Source organism: Heloderma suspectum, chromosome 3 (genome assembly GCF_057233095.1).
Source record: "Heloderma suspectum isolate Gila_16-S chromosome 3, 16-S_ref, whole genome shotgun sequence".
In the NCBI taxonomy this organism is placed as follows: Eukaryota; Metazoa; Chordata; class Lepidosauria; order Squamata; family Helodermatidae; genus Heloderma; species Heloderma suspectum.
Window position 1 is genome coordinate 141,874,471 of NC_139460.1, and position 15,424 is coordinate 141,889,894.

Genomic DNA, 15,424 nt, shown 5'->3' on the forward strand with positions numbered 1-15,424 from the left:
AGCTTACTTCCAAGTAAACATGGTTACATATTGGGTTGAAGTAAACATGGTTGCAAATTGGGTACACCCTGATTTATAACCATGTTTACTTGGAAGGAAGCTTAGCTGTCATCCTCTTGCCCTGTGCTACAGGCACTGTTTTTTAAAAACATCAACATATTATTGTTACTGTTATTGCTTTGTTATTACTATTATTGCAATTGTGCAGCTTCAAGAACAATAAAAACACTTTCCAGAGTGGGAGCCTATGTTAGTCTGTTTTAGCAAAAATAACCAAGAGTCTTGTGGCACCTTGAAGCCTAACACATTTATTATAGCTTAAGTTTTCATGGGCTATAGTCCACTTCATCAGATGCATGGACCGTTTTCAAGACTTTCAGGTAAACATATACACTACACATGGTTGTGGAGAGGGGAATTGTGAGGTCAGAGAGAAATTAAATACAGAAGATACTGACAGTGATGATAACATTATTAAGTGGCCATTCACAAAACAGTTGTTGCTGATAGCACAAACATCCTGGCACTAGGTAAGCCAATGAACACTTGCACTGTGATTTTTAAAATCCTTTAATGTAGTTCAAGGCTCTTGCAATAGAACTGAATCTCTTGATGAATTGTCACTAGCCATCACTCACTGTAATGTCCCTTTGAACTTTCTTGGCTCCACAATGGCCACAAAACAACATGCTAAAATGATTCTGAGAAGAAGCACCCACTTCAAAATGTCAGGAGAAGGGTGCATGTGGAAACTAATGATGGGTGAGGTCAGAAGAGGGGACAACACTGCACGCATGGCTATGACGTGTCCACCATGTGGACAGAACATAGCAAAAAGCACCCATCCCCTGAAGTGCCAGACCTCCGGAGTGTGGATGGTCAATTGCAATTCTGCTTGTGGCGTACAGCGGATGAACGATGTAGCACTAGGAGCCCTCCACCTGGAAGCACCCAGAGTGGAGTCATTGTCTATAAATATAGACCTGATCTTCTCCTCAGCGTATTCTGTGCTGTCTAATGCCACAGACTACTTAAATAATTGTCCACAGTTCCTACCCACAAAGATTACAGTGTAAATGTAGAAGCAATAGACTTGCTGCAGATGTTCCCATTCCCTGGAGTTCCCAGCCTGTCTTTATTATTCCATTGGGAGGGGTGATGTTATTTTATACTTAGGAACCACAACAGGCCAATACACACTGGATGCATTAATCTCCTGTTTGTGTAAATCCTTGGATTTTAGAGTGCTAGCAGTTGCTTAAAATTGGTTTCACTACGTGTGTGCGTGCACGCGCATGTGTGTCTATATATTATTCATGGAAAACTGAAGACGTTTTCTTGCCCCCTTTCTGTTGCTGTCTGAAAAGGGCTGAAAGAGAAGGTGCTACCTTAGTTTTGGAACCCACAACACACACACACACACACACACACACACACACACACGAGTTGTGCTCCCTCTGCTGGCTTGATGGTAAGAACTAATCACTAAAACCTCATGTCCTGAAAATAATTGATAATACTATACCCCAAAGAGGAAACTGCAATCCATTTTAGGACTGCGACCTTTCATTGATTAATTGATTTAATTAATCACTTAAAACCCTTTTCAATCACCTAAAAAGATATCCTGATTAATCAGGGAAAACATTTTAAAAATCTAATTACTTCTAAAAACTGCGGGTGGAAGGCACCATCTTGGAAGAGGCATCACCCTTTACTCTCCCTCATGAGGGAATGCCTTTTCTAAGGTGGTGCCTGCTGTGACATACACAAACATCATCTAAAAACAAAGGACGTATGCTCTTTGTTCCTTCGAAATGATCGTTTTAGTCACATGCGAATGTATGCAGAGTTAATTAATCAATAGCTTAAGGCTCAACTGATTAATCAACTGTGATAACTTCAATCAGATGACAAGGTTAGGGCACAATCATATGCATGTTTAGATAGAAAAAAATCCTATAGCTCCCAACATTCCCCAGCTAGTCACTGGATGCATGAATAGGGATTTAGTCATGACTAGCTGTATCTGAATTATGGACCATTTAATATGTCTTACAGCAAAATTCTAAGAATCTTTACTCACTGCATTCAATGTGTAGGATCTAACAGGGTTTTTCCGCATGCAGCCAGCCCTGCCGGTCCTGGTGTGCACATGGCCCCTACCACTGGCGGCTGTGATGAAGTGCTTCTGGGGGCAAGCCCCGAAATGAGCGGAAACACTAGTTTCTGGAAGGGGCCAGCCACGCATGCTCCGGGAGCAGCAGGGCTCACCATGTGCGGAAATCCCCATTGGATCCTGCCCAATGAGATTTACTCCCCTACTAAAACAAAAAGAAAAATGGAGATAGCTTTGCTGACCATAAGAAAAATGCCAAAAACTATATTAGCATAAAACCTTGACCACCTACGAAGTGTGCAGAGGATTGCAGCTTTTGACTCATGAGGGAGGGCTGGTTTTCTAGTAATTACTTTCACTTGATATTTTGAAAATGGAAGATGGGATAATGGGATGGATGGAATCGTGGGACAAAGTATGTAGAAACTGCATCCTTCCCCCTCTCACTACCTGGATTGTACGGCCATGGTCTCTATGCTGAGATGTGCTTGTTTACTGAAAAATAACTGTTTTCACATGTTACCAACTCATCCCCCAGAAACCCTTCTTTTCCCACTACTATGTCTGGGTATTTCCATTTAAATTTGAAGATGGAGAGGAAAAAAAGAACAACAGAAGTTAGGCAAGTGAGCTGAAAGGTTGGGCCTTAGTCCTGCTGCACCTCATAAGGCCCCAGTTTAAAGTCTCCTTCTTTGCCAGGCCATCCACACCATTTGTACTGCTGTTGTGCTGGCCGCAGCCTCTTTAGTTTAAACTAAGGTCCTGCCATGCCTCACATAATAGCCTCACATAATAGTCAGTCTTGTCCTCAACCCACTGGTGTAGCGGAGCCAGGACTCACAGGACAGAGTCCACTGCTGCCCTTGCATGTGAGGCCAGCCCCGCCCCGCCCATTCTGTTCCACAAGCGGATCCCGTGGCTTGCAGAAGGGCAATGTAGCACTTCTGGGGCAGCCTGAAATGAGTGGGAATGCTCATTTCGGGGCCTGCCCCCAGAAGCACTACATCGTCATTCCACAAGTGGTAGGGACTGCTTGTGAAACAGAATGGGCAGGGCTGGTTGTGCACGGACCAGACTTGGTGGACAGCTCCGCTAGCGGATGGGCACCACTGGATTCTGCCCTCAGGGATGCAGCCCTGGCACTTGTTTATTCACAGGGACACTGACTTCCTCTGCCACCCCACCTGAGGCTTCCCTGTTCCCTCTAAGCTTAGCTGCAATCCTCAAGTAGCTGGGGGGGGGGGAATGAATTTTCCCAGCAACAATGTATTGTTCTCTTTTGTAATGCCAACTATTTTGGAGTGGCTTGGTCTTGAATTGGTAATTCAGACCCATTAGCTTCACAAAAGACCTGCTCCTGGTAGAGATGAAAACTGACAAAACAGGTATATTGGTAAGGATCAATGCAGCTGACTGCTTCTTTGGACTCTCCTTTGGGATGTGGCTATGGGGACTGTCATGATGAGCAGCTGCACTTCAACATTTACCACTGCACTACTGCTTGGACCCCTGCCCGCTGCTCTGTTCTTGTTTCCACTGAGAGGAGCCTGGGACAGGAGCTGGTTGCTAGAAAGTGAAGTGAAGGAAGGTCCCAGCTTAAAATGGACATCCTGGAGATGCGCCTAGCAGCATCAACATCCCAGGCACGGAGGAGGTTAATTTGTGGCCTTCTGAGGAATTGTTCTGCACCCTATGCTCCATTGAAAAAAGAGGAAGGATTGCAGCCTTGTTCTTTAACTACTTGCGCCATATTTATTCTGCTTCAAAATGAATACTTGGACAATCCCTTTATTAGGACTAGCCAAAATGTTATAAAATGGTATGCACGCTTTCAGGTTCTTCAGAACTCTTCAGCAGGCTAGATGGGAGGGGAACCTCCTTCCGCCCCAAAGTACAAAAATAAAAACAATATTGTACAAAAATTAGGCCAGAAGTTATGGCCAAGGGGTCTGCATTTTAGAACCAGACCCAACATGGAGATTGGCCTGCTAGGTGCTGCAGGAATGAGGTTACACCTCGGATTCTGGAACAAAGAAGCCCAATCCTGGAGGTATATAACAACTCAGTAACTGAAATCCCAGCCTCAAATCGGCCCCATATGGATATGCAAGGTTAGGAGCACTTTTTTTCTAGTGACACATGCAATTTTTAATCAAGTTGGCCTGGGAGACTTTTTGTGGCTGTTTTGATCCTGCTGCTGGTCCTCATGGCCAAAAAGAGGGCGAGAACATCTGTATCACATCCTGCAGGGATTGTGTTCTCAGCATGGACTCATAAAAGGTGATAAGGCTTTCTAAATAACTTTCTTCCTTCCTACTCTAAAAAATCCTCCTCAAAAGCTCTCTTTTGACGGACAGCTAAAATCTACATAACATACTCAGCCTGAAACTCCTGAAAGCAATTAGAGAGATAGTCTCCCATTACGTCTCTTTGATCATAGAGATTAGTGGAAATGCCTTATGGGTACCTTTCGTTCATCTCCTTGCCAGTGCAGAATTGTTAGGAGAAAGACACATAGTTAGGAAAAAGACACACAGATGTTTATCTTAGAACTCCAGTCTATACCAGTCAAGTTAAGTGTGTATGATTCTGTCAACTCCTGCTGCCTATTACCAGTTGCAAACACTTGTGCAATGGACAAGCCTCCTTCTACTTTTCAGTGTTCTCGTCCTTCGGAAACTCACTGTTGGACTGTATCTCAAAAGAAGAAAACACAGATTCATTCATTTTATTAATTTATTAAGAAAGCCATTGATCAGTTTTAAAAGGCGCTCCCAATTACACGGGCAGCAGATATTTTGCTAAGTTGTTCATTATGTTTAATACAAGTACTTTACAAGTATTATGGGTAAACACTGTGGATAGCAAGCAGCATCTTAGAAGAGGCATTGGCCTGGTTCGCATATAATGCTATCCCATGGTAAGGGTTGTTGAATTCTGGGTTGTCATCATGTGTGAATGTGGCTGTTCTAACAAACAATAGTTTGTTAATCATGGACAACCCAGAGAGTGAACCCATGGTTTGTTGTTGGCTTGCAAACTCTGGGTCATTTAAACCATGGTTTGTTGTTAAATGCAAACCCAGAACTGTGAGTTGTTCATGGGTTGTTTCACCAGGCCATAGAGGCAATTGGCAAGAGTGGTCAAAACACCCAGCTGCCCTACATGTCAGTACTACAGTGCTGCAAAGACATTTGGGATACAGGGAGGAAGCAGATGAAGGAGGGAAACAACCAAACAACGTATTGAAAAACAAACCATGGTTTGTTCAGTCGTGTGGCAGACAAACCCTGGGTAGGGCAACAAACCATGGGATAAAGAAATGATGGGTTAGCATTATGTGTGAACCAAGCCATTCTTTCCTGTCTCTCACATGTGATCCTGGCTTATTTTCCTGATTTGTTAACCAACCTTAAGCCAGGACTCCCTGATTCAGAACTAACAGTGAATTCTGGCTTACTACAAGTCAGGATCTTCATCTGATCATCTAATCTGGACTGTTTTATGCATTTTCTAAAAACAAAGAATGAATGCTCTTTCTTAAGAACTACAATTTAGGCCTCATCTACATAGGGATGTATGAATCCCACTCACCAATCCATTTTGGGGCATTGGCGGTGGGGGGGAGGCGCTCCATCCCTCCCCCCGGAATCCTCCCCGGCTGGTTCAGATCCATGGCAACTCTGCGGAGCCACCGGCCGGGGCCGGCTGCAGCAGGAATTCCGGCTGCAGCTGGGCTGCTGCGGCCGCAAATGGTGGCCGCTACACTGGCCGCCATTTGCGTGGCTGTCAAGCCGTGATAGGCTATGTAAGTATTTACATAGCCTATCACTGCAAAAGGCAGCCACACAAATGGCAGCCACTACGCCATTTGCATGGCTTCCTTTTGCTGTGATAGGCTATGTAAATACTTATGTAGCTTATCACGGCGAAGATCAGGGGTGCAAATGGCGTAGTGGCTGCCTGCTCCTGCTCTTTGCCGTGATAGGCTACGTAAGTATTTACGTAGCCTATGATGGCAAAAGGAAGCCACGCAAATGGCGGCTGCTATGATGGCTGCCATTTGTGGCCGCAGCAACCTGGCAGTGGCTGAGACCAGCTGGAGCTGCCGCCACCACTGCCGGAGCTGCCGCTGCCGCATCCGCTGCCGCAGGAGCTGCCACCATCACCGCATCTGCCACCAGGTAAGCTCCATCCCAGGGGGATTCTGCAGGGTGGCGGGTGGGGGGAGGCTGTTCCTCCACGGATTCCAGGGGGCCGGATTCCTTAGAATCCGGCCTCACTACAGTCTGTGGTGGAATTCTCTGACATCCCTACATCTACATGGCGCTGGTTTCATTGTTTGTTCAGTCGGAGCTGTGCAGTATTAGTGCTGCGAATTAACAACTGGGGTGGTAGATGGGAGGGTTAAAGTGGGCTTCCCAAGCCGGGAAGAGCAGAGAGCAGAGAGCTGGGAGGAGGGTGCGCGGCAAGCACGTAGGACTTGCTTGCGAATAGATGTTCATAGCAAACCCTGCAGACACATTTCTGAGTGGACAGGCAAGCAGGCAGCCGCTGCCTCCGGAGACTGAGCAGGCGCTGAGAGCATGAAGTGCTTCTGAGCACATGTTTATGAAAATCATCTGCCCTGGCACCCGCCCTTTCTCAGCGCTGCAGCTTCGAATCAACGGGCATCCACCATTTCTCAGCTGTGTTCCTTTGTAGCTGCACGTCTCCATTCTCAAGCTTGACTACTTAAAGTGAGAGTCAGAGATGTGCAACTGAAGGGAATGAGTTACTTCCCGGTAGACATGTTTGCCCCTCTGCTCTCCCCCCCGCCCCAGACTACTTTCCCTTCTACCAATCAGTGCGGCTTCCACCAGCCCGCTTCTTCATGCCTCTGTAACTGCGGGGCTGCGAAGGAGGAGGGGCATCACAAACAATAGTGCGATTTCAATCCAAGGAAGGGACAGACAGCTCAACCGCCCGCAGTGAACCCGAAGCAAGGGAAAACTTCACAGCAAATGGACTCTGAGAAAACCCAGATTTCTCAATGAAAACCGTGACTGGGCTGTGAAGCGGGGACTGCGTCATCTGTCGCAAAGAACTTCCCTTCAAAGCGGCACCGGGGCAAATGGCTCATGTAGATGGGGCCTTAGTCATATACAAGTTTATGCAGATTTAACTAATTGATTAATTTTTAATCAGTGAAAACTCATACGATTAATTGATTAAGATTTCTCAAGTTGACTGTTGGCCCTAAGGAAATCAATAATCTTTAAAGAGTCAGTTTGACTACGTTGCAATCTTTTCCCATTACTGCTTGCCATTACTCTTTTTAGTCATTGGATTTTTGATCAAGCATTTGTAAAATGGCACTGATAATTAGGGACTTAAACCTGAATTGGTAGAGTCATCAATTGAAATTAATTGCTTACTGGGTGGAGGCCAATTTTAAGGACTGAGGGCAAATTTTGGTCTGTGGAGCTGTATGTCCAAGCAGCAATTTATTTTGTTGGTTATTCATATTATAGCAATGGGGTATGGGGAGAAAATGTAAAAGGAGCCCTTTCCTTCTAACAGTGACTACTAGCTTCTGCATATAAATTGTAAGTTATCTTAACACTTCCTACTGTAGCTCAAAGTAGCATCTACGCTGCGGTTTCAGTAATATGGAAATGTATTTAGAAAGAGAGGTAATGGGTAGTATAGTGGACAGAGCAGGGTTGAAGAATAGTCCTGTGGTAGGGGGCAGAATTGCCCTCCACCAAGGCATCAGCAGGCTGGATGTAGAACTGTCAGCAAAACCCACAATGAAATCAAATCAGTTTGGATATCCATGAATCCTATCTGCCGATTCCACAGTGGACCGGCTTTTCCCGAGTTGCACAGATTCCATGGGCTTGCAGACTTTTTTTTTTACTTTCGGGAATTTTATGCAAATTTAGTTGTAGAAAAATATGTAACCCCCCCACACACACTCACACACTGACTGAAAATGCACACTTCCATCATAAGCTAAAGAATGAAAATGCACATTTTGGAAGGGATTTCTGCATTGGGGGGATTTGCGCATTTTCTCAAGTACGAATTTGTGCAAATTGGAAAAAAAATTCTGATTGCGCCGATGAGTGGACGATGGAATGAAAAGCTCCTGACAACCCACAAAATGCAGACGGAATGGATTTTACAAAATCTGTGCATCCCTAGCTGAATGACATCAGTGGGCATGGCCACATCCACCAACCTTAGTGGGAGGGGGAGTGCCTCCCAGTTGGGAGAGGGAGCAGCACACAGGTGAGGCCCCATGGTTATCTCCAAACTAAGATGCCAAGATCCACTCCCTGTAGGAACCCAAGGAGGCTTTGAGGGCCGGAGGCAGAACCTCCACAGGCTGTTGGTTCTGCATCCCTGGGATAGAACATTCGACGTTGGCCAGGAAGATGTGGATTAAAATATCTACTCAGCCATGAAACTCATTGGTTGGCCTTGGTCTGTCACTTCCTCTCATCCTAGCCTCACCTCACAAGATTGTTGTAAAGAGAAATGGTGAAAGTTCTATCTTTCTATCCTTCTATCTTCTACTGGGCACAGTTTTGCTCATAGTGGAAGAAACGAGAGAGGAAAATACTTTGACAGGCACTGAGAAGGAGTTTGTTCACAGTTCAATCCTATATGTGCCTACTCAGATGCAAGTCCCACTGAGTACCATACAATGGGGTTTGCTCTCAGATAAGTTGGTATAGGATTGCAACCTAAAAGAAGCTGTCAAAATCCAATGTAGTTGGAATACAAAGCACTTCTTTAGGCACAGCGGTCCTTATTCAAACCTTTTATAAAAATATAGCTTTTGTGCGATCTTCGACCTAGACTGAGTGGAGTCAGCATAACGGGTATTTATTATTAATTACCGGTGGATTAATAATAAAAAAGATCTTATACAGCAGAGTGTCCTCCAACATCAAGATTTTTTAAAATTACTTTTCCCCTCTAAATTTTGGATAAATACCTTCTTCTGCTTTTTGTTCCTAAGTTTTCCTTTGATATAGAATGGAGCCATTAATTTTCTTTTCTTTTTTGATGCTTTTAAGTATTGTTCTACTGAGCTTCATTATGGTCACTATCATCATAAACATACTATCATGTAATACAATTTCCACTTGTTGCTTATTACCCCAGTGGATTTTGCTTATGTGTGTATGTTTTTTTAATCCGTCAGCTTCAGAACTGCTTTAGCTTCTGTCTTAATTTAAGTGTTGGAAGAGCATAACAGATGATTTAAGTAAGTGAAAGTTCTCCACTTCCCTTCCTCCAAGCTCTAAAAGCCTGCCTAACAGGCTTTGCCAGTTCTCAACCTCAAAGGTTGGCAACCTCTCCGCTTAAGTGGAGACAGCCTAATCCAAATAGTTGGATCTTCTTGCAGGAGGCGTTCTACTGATCTGTGAATTTGAAACCTTCCTGACTCCTCTATCAGATCATCTACTGGTTCATTTCCAGTATCTCTCCTCTCCTTTCTTCACCCTTGTTTGGCAGTGGCAAAGTATCTGAGGAGATCACAAGCTGAGTTTCCAGTTCAGTTGTTTCTCACTTGCTGAAGTAATCCTTGATTACACAACCTTCCTTCACTACTGTGCTATGTTCTCATGTGGAATACAACTAGGGGGTCTAAGAATGCTCTTCTAACTCCTATCATAGAACTCCCCAACCTGGTTCCCTCCAGATAGTTTGGATGTCAACTTCCATCAGCCCCTGCCAGCATGACCATTGCTGGGACTTATAGTCCAAATAATCTGAAGGGCACCAGGATGGGGAAGGGTGGAACAGATGATGTAAAACTGGCAATTTTGCATGCATTAAGTTGCAGAATTTATTGGGGGAATTTGAAATGTTTTGGCAAGAGAGAAGTGGCGCTGGGTGGGTCCTTAGGAATAACAAATACATAGTATCAGAAGTAGCAAAAGCCACGTTGAGAGAGGTTCAGTGTGGGTTCGCCTACTGACTTGGCGCATAGCCTGTATACACAGTGGGGGACAAGAACACAGCTGAGGCTCTTGTGTGTCACCACCATGTGGAAAACATGCCATGCAGTCAAAGTTTGTATGCATATGTATCTCTGTGTGTTACACTGGGGGTGAGCAACTTGCAGCCCTAGGGCCCACGCAGCCCTCGACCCAATGTAATTCACCCCTCAGTCTAATTTCCAACGCCTTGTACATGAGTTCAGTTCAGACCTCTGGCAAGAGCTGCTTGTACCTGGCAGCCCACTGTGTGAGAAGGAGGAGGGAGAGACAGAACAGGAGGTGGCAGAAAGAGAGAGACAAGAGAGTGGCAGAAAGAGAAAAGGGGCAACCTGCCCACTTTGGGCCTTGGTCCTGTCCACAGCTGGCTTCAGCCTTGCTCACTACCATCAGTGGTTCCCACTGGATTACCCAGGTGACCCTCGATAGAAAAGGGGTTGCCCACTCAGCCCTGCTTTACATAATTACATTTTATTTTGCCCTTCCATCAATGATTCCAGGGTGGCATACATGAATCATCCCCTCCCCATTTTGTCTTCACAGCATTCCTGTAGTGTAGGCTACGCTGAGAAAGTGAATGCCTCAAATGAGCGTGATGACTGAGCAGGGTTTTGAACCCAAGTCTGCCCATTCTAAATCTTGAACTCTAGCTACTATTCCACACGGGTGCTATATGGGTGTAATGCATAATGTCTGTCTGTGCATATGTCTTGCCCATGCCATCTGCCCACCACTCAATGACGGTGGGTGAGTCACCCTTGTGTAAGGGTTTGTTTGTTTATACAATTCCTGACTTGCTTTTCTATCTAAGAATGCTTGAAGTGATGTACAATCATTAGCACACTGAATGAAAACAGTGCCACATTAAAAGAGAGAACAGCAGACACAAAACATTGTTCACAAAGTAAAAGCAAAAACAACGAAGAGTCTTGTGGCTCTTATAGATTAATTGCTTTATTATGGCATGCCAGGGGTCTTCAAACTTTTTGGGTCAGTGGGCACATTTCGAATTTTAAGAGCGTATCATTGGGTGCTTTCGCAAAATGGCTCCAATGAAGGGCTTGTCCATTCATAAAATGCCTGCCATAGTCAGTCACTGAACAGTCATTTTCCAGAAGGCAAACTGGTCAGAATAAAAGAGCAGTAACTTACCCAAGAACCTAAGTACAAGGAAGAGATGGGGGCTGAGCTCCAAAACATAAAACCAGTCTTTGGAACCCAAATAAAGATGGCACTGGAGGGCAGCACTGAGCCTGGTGGGCATCAAGAGAAGTTTTTGCGGGCACATTGGTTTTTGTGGGAACCATGGTGGAGATCCCAGACATAAGCTTTGCTGGACTCAGTCCACTTCATCAGAGGTATGAAGTATTATCCTCAGTTGGAAGAAATATATTCACATGGTTGTAGGACTGTAAACAGTGAAGTCAGAGGGAACTGAAATGCAAAAAGTACAAATACTGATAATTACCTTATTTATAGTGGCCATTCACAAAACAGTTGTTGGGTGGTAACACAGGCATCGTTGCACTGATGAGCTCATTAACGTATGTGGTGTGATAAAAAGCCTTTGTCCCGTTCAAGCCACCAGAGATGGAGTAGAATCTCTTGATGAATCCTTATTCAGCTGTTTGTGTTGAAATGAAGGACCTTTGTTCAAGAATGACCACCTTGAGGTTATTGACCTCTGGTGCTGTGGATGACATTGTTAAACCCAGAGTAATAGTGATTCCAGAGTACACATGGGGACAGAGTAGACAATTTTGGGTGGCCATGTGTCCTCTTTTATAGAGGAATTGAAAGGCTGCCAGAGGACGATCTACTATTTTGAAGGCACCCTCTTTTGCAAGGCCTGTCCAGTCCCAGTCCAGTATAAAGATAAAGAACCATCAGAAGGAAGAGCTGGGCCTTGAAGTTGCCCATCAGCAGCACCAGAACGGCAGACTGAGCAAAGCACACAGGTCAGCTGGTCACAGGCTTCCCCACACGGGTGAGATGTACTGTATTTATATTTAAATTATAATAATTATCTCTACATTTCCGTCTGTACATATGAATCAGCTTATGCAAATTTTATGCAAATCAGTGCCCTTTTTGGTGATGCATTTCCTGCTTTTTGGCCATTCAGAAGTGGCCACTCTTATGGTTGGTATCTGGGTCTGCCACAGGGTCTGGATCCCGTGTCTCTATCTTCGTTATGTGGTCAGTTGTTGCTGGTAAGTAGCTGTTCTAGGTGGAGCAGCTGTCTGTAAGCAAGTGCAGCCCTCCCACCCAAGGCCTGTGAGAGGGAAGAGTCATTGTCCAGGACTGTCCAGCCCATCAAGAGCTTCAACAGTGACAGCAGTTTTGTGATGTGATTGCTTAACATCTGAGCCCTGGCTTGAACCCTTCCTGCTGTCAAAAGGAAACAAGGACCTTTTTAGGCCCTGTTGATCTGGACCGAAATTGGTAATCTAGAGGTGGAAGACTGTGTATCTCATTACCTCTTTTTTTTTCTGACCTAAGTAATTTCCCTGCACAGGCTTTTCTGAAATGATTTAATTTTGTTATTTTTGGATGGTTGGCTTTGATTACTTTACTAAATGTGTAGGTCTTAAATTTTCTTCACCTTAGTTAAATGTATCTACATATCACGGCCCCTTAAAAGGAGGTGGCAGAATAATGACATTGGTTCATTGCTCGACTGTTAGTTAGCTCTTGTAGCCTATCCTGTTTCTTGTAGACTTTATGGATGTGTTTCCCAAAAGAGATGAGTCTGAGACACACTGTCTCCTCCCCCCCCGCCCCCCCCCACACACTGAATTAAGATTTCAGTTTTGGGCCCCAAACAGCAGGGCTGGCCCAAGACATTTTTCTGCCTGGGGCAAAGGCAAGATGGCACCTTCCCTATTCCACATACAGAAGCCAATAGACTGAGAATTGCATCGTACTTCAACACTGCCAATGAGGCAGTCTCTTGGCACACACAGCTCTGTCCTTCACCCCCTCGCCACTACTCTGCACCCCCCAGCATCTCTTCATCCATCTATCTAAAAATATTTCTAGACTGCCTTTCAGGGTGGAATCCTCTCATGGTATCTGCTGTCCAAGGCAGCTGCCTCACTCTGCCTCAAGGTAGCGTCAGGGCAAGTAAGGACCAAACGAGACATGATGTTAAACGCATCTTTCCGGGCTGGCCCAAGATGTTTTATCACTTAAGGAGAAGTAGCAAATGCTCTCTGCCACACATCGTGGTACACAGTACCCAAGGCTGGTCAAGTTATTTTGGCATCTGAGGCAAGCCTGGCAGTAAACTACAATAACAATACATTAACAATTTGTTGGCCTTTGACACCCAAAAACAGTGGCCTGAGGAGACAGCCTCTCTCTGCCTAATGATAGGACTCTATGCTGACTCCAGGGTTTTGAGGGAGCCCTTGGGCAAGACACCCTCAATGGGCCCCCTCCCTCAGTCAGTCTACCTTCTCACCACCATTGCCACCAGCTGCTATTGCTCCTCCTCCTCTTTCTTGTCATTTCTACCACTGGCTTGCTTGATAGGCAGAGATCCAGTGAGCAAGCAGGCAGTAACATGTACTGCTCCTCTTCCTCACCAGTACTGTTGTGTGGGCCAGGGTGAAAGGCGGGTAACCAAACAGGTTGCTGTGGTGATGAGGAGGAAGAGCCAGTCCAGGGGGCTCTTGTCACCTGCTGGAGTGTGAGTCCTTGGCAGGGGCCCAACCATGCGTACCCTTGATGCTGGCTGTGGTAGGACCAGCCCTGGGCTGTCTGTACATTTAACCCATAGTTCTGGGTTTGCATGTAATGACAACCCAGGATTGAACAACCCATACTCAACTCATACTCTAGGTTGTTGTTACATGTGAACAAGGTCAGGCTGCTCCCTAGAAATATACATGTGGATGTTGTAATATTTACATAATGGTACTTGTGATTGACAGGTACGGTGGCATGACAAAAATGACCCCTCATGAAATTCCTTCATCTACATCATATTGAATATCCCAGTAAGAACCTGCTCAGTTACTAAATTCAGCAGGAGAGGCCCTTTTCAAGACACTGCCCTTTACAGAGGCCCACTTCTCGGGCACAAAGGAAAAAGCTTTCTCCTGTGTTGCTCCCAAATGTTGGAACACGCCCCCTCCCCTCTGGAGTTGCGATTGGTCCCCGCTGTCTCTGTGTTCAGGAAGGGGCTCAAGATGCATCGTTTTAATTTGACTTTTTAAATTGCTTTGGTTTTAAGGGTTTAAAAGTTGCTTTTTAATGTTTTACTATGTTTGTAATTGGTTATTATACTTGTCTGAATTCTTGTAAGCTGACCTGGTGGGTTGCAGAAAGGCAGAGTATAAATGCAAATGATGATGATAATAATGGCAGAACAATCCTAGGTATGTCTACTCAGAAGTAAGTGTTGTTGAGTTCCTCCCAAGTAAGGAACTTCCTCCTTCCAAGGAGGTAGTACATAGAATTGCAATTTTATTTTCACTGAAAGCACTGGGACTTGCTAATAATGAGTTAGGGCTATACCAAATTGATAAGGACTATTTCTCATACATTTCACCCACCTCAAATTCAGCTGGTTTGTTACAGCTATATTTGGGGGTGGGGGTGAGTTGAAATGCTTCAGAGAAGGGGGGGGGGAATCATAGCAGCTATTATTTTGTCCTCGCACCCCCTAGAAAGTCCTGTACTGATATATTTTTCAAATTTGGGGAAACACAAAATGGCTGTGTCACCATACAAAATGCCTGCTTCCTTTCTCACTCAGGTCTACCATTCATCATATTATATTATATTATATTATATTATATTATATTATATTATAATTGTATTACATTGTAGAACAGTTTTTAATCCCCTTTTCATCCTTCCAGATTTCAGGGCAGTGTATAAATATAATTAAAATAATACATATTGCAATAAAAGCTCAAAAAACACATCATTGTCGTAGTCGTCGTCATCATCATCATCAAAACAGTGAAGGCAACAAATACACTAGATCAGACAAAATCACCCAAATAAATTAAACGTCTACTGAAAAAAACTCTTTTACAAAGTGGGTGGATCATGCAGTTCATTTTATTCAAAAAGTTCTACTATTAAATACCCCTCCAAAGACAGGGGAATTTTTGAAGCAGGCCTGTTAAAAATATAAAGTCACAGTGTCTGTGCAAAATACCATGTTCAGGTATTTTAAAACCTGAACTAGTAGGATTTTTTTTTTTTTACAGTTGGATTTCTTCTTTTTACTATAAGATGTCTTATAACAAAACACAACCCAAAGGTGCTTTATTTGAAAGCAGACCCAAAT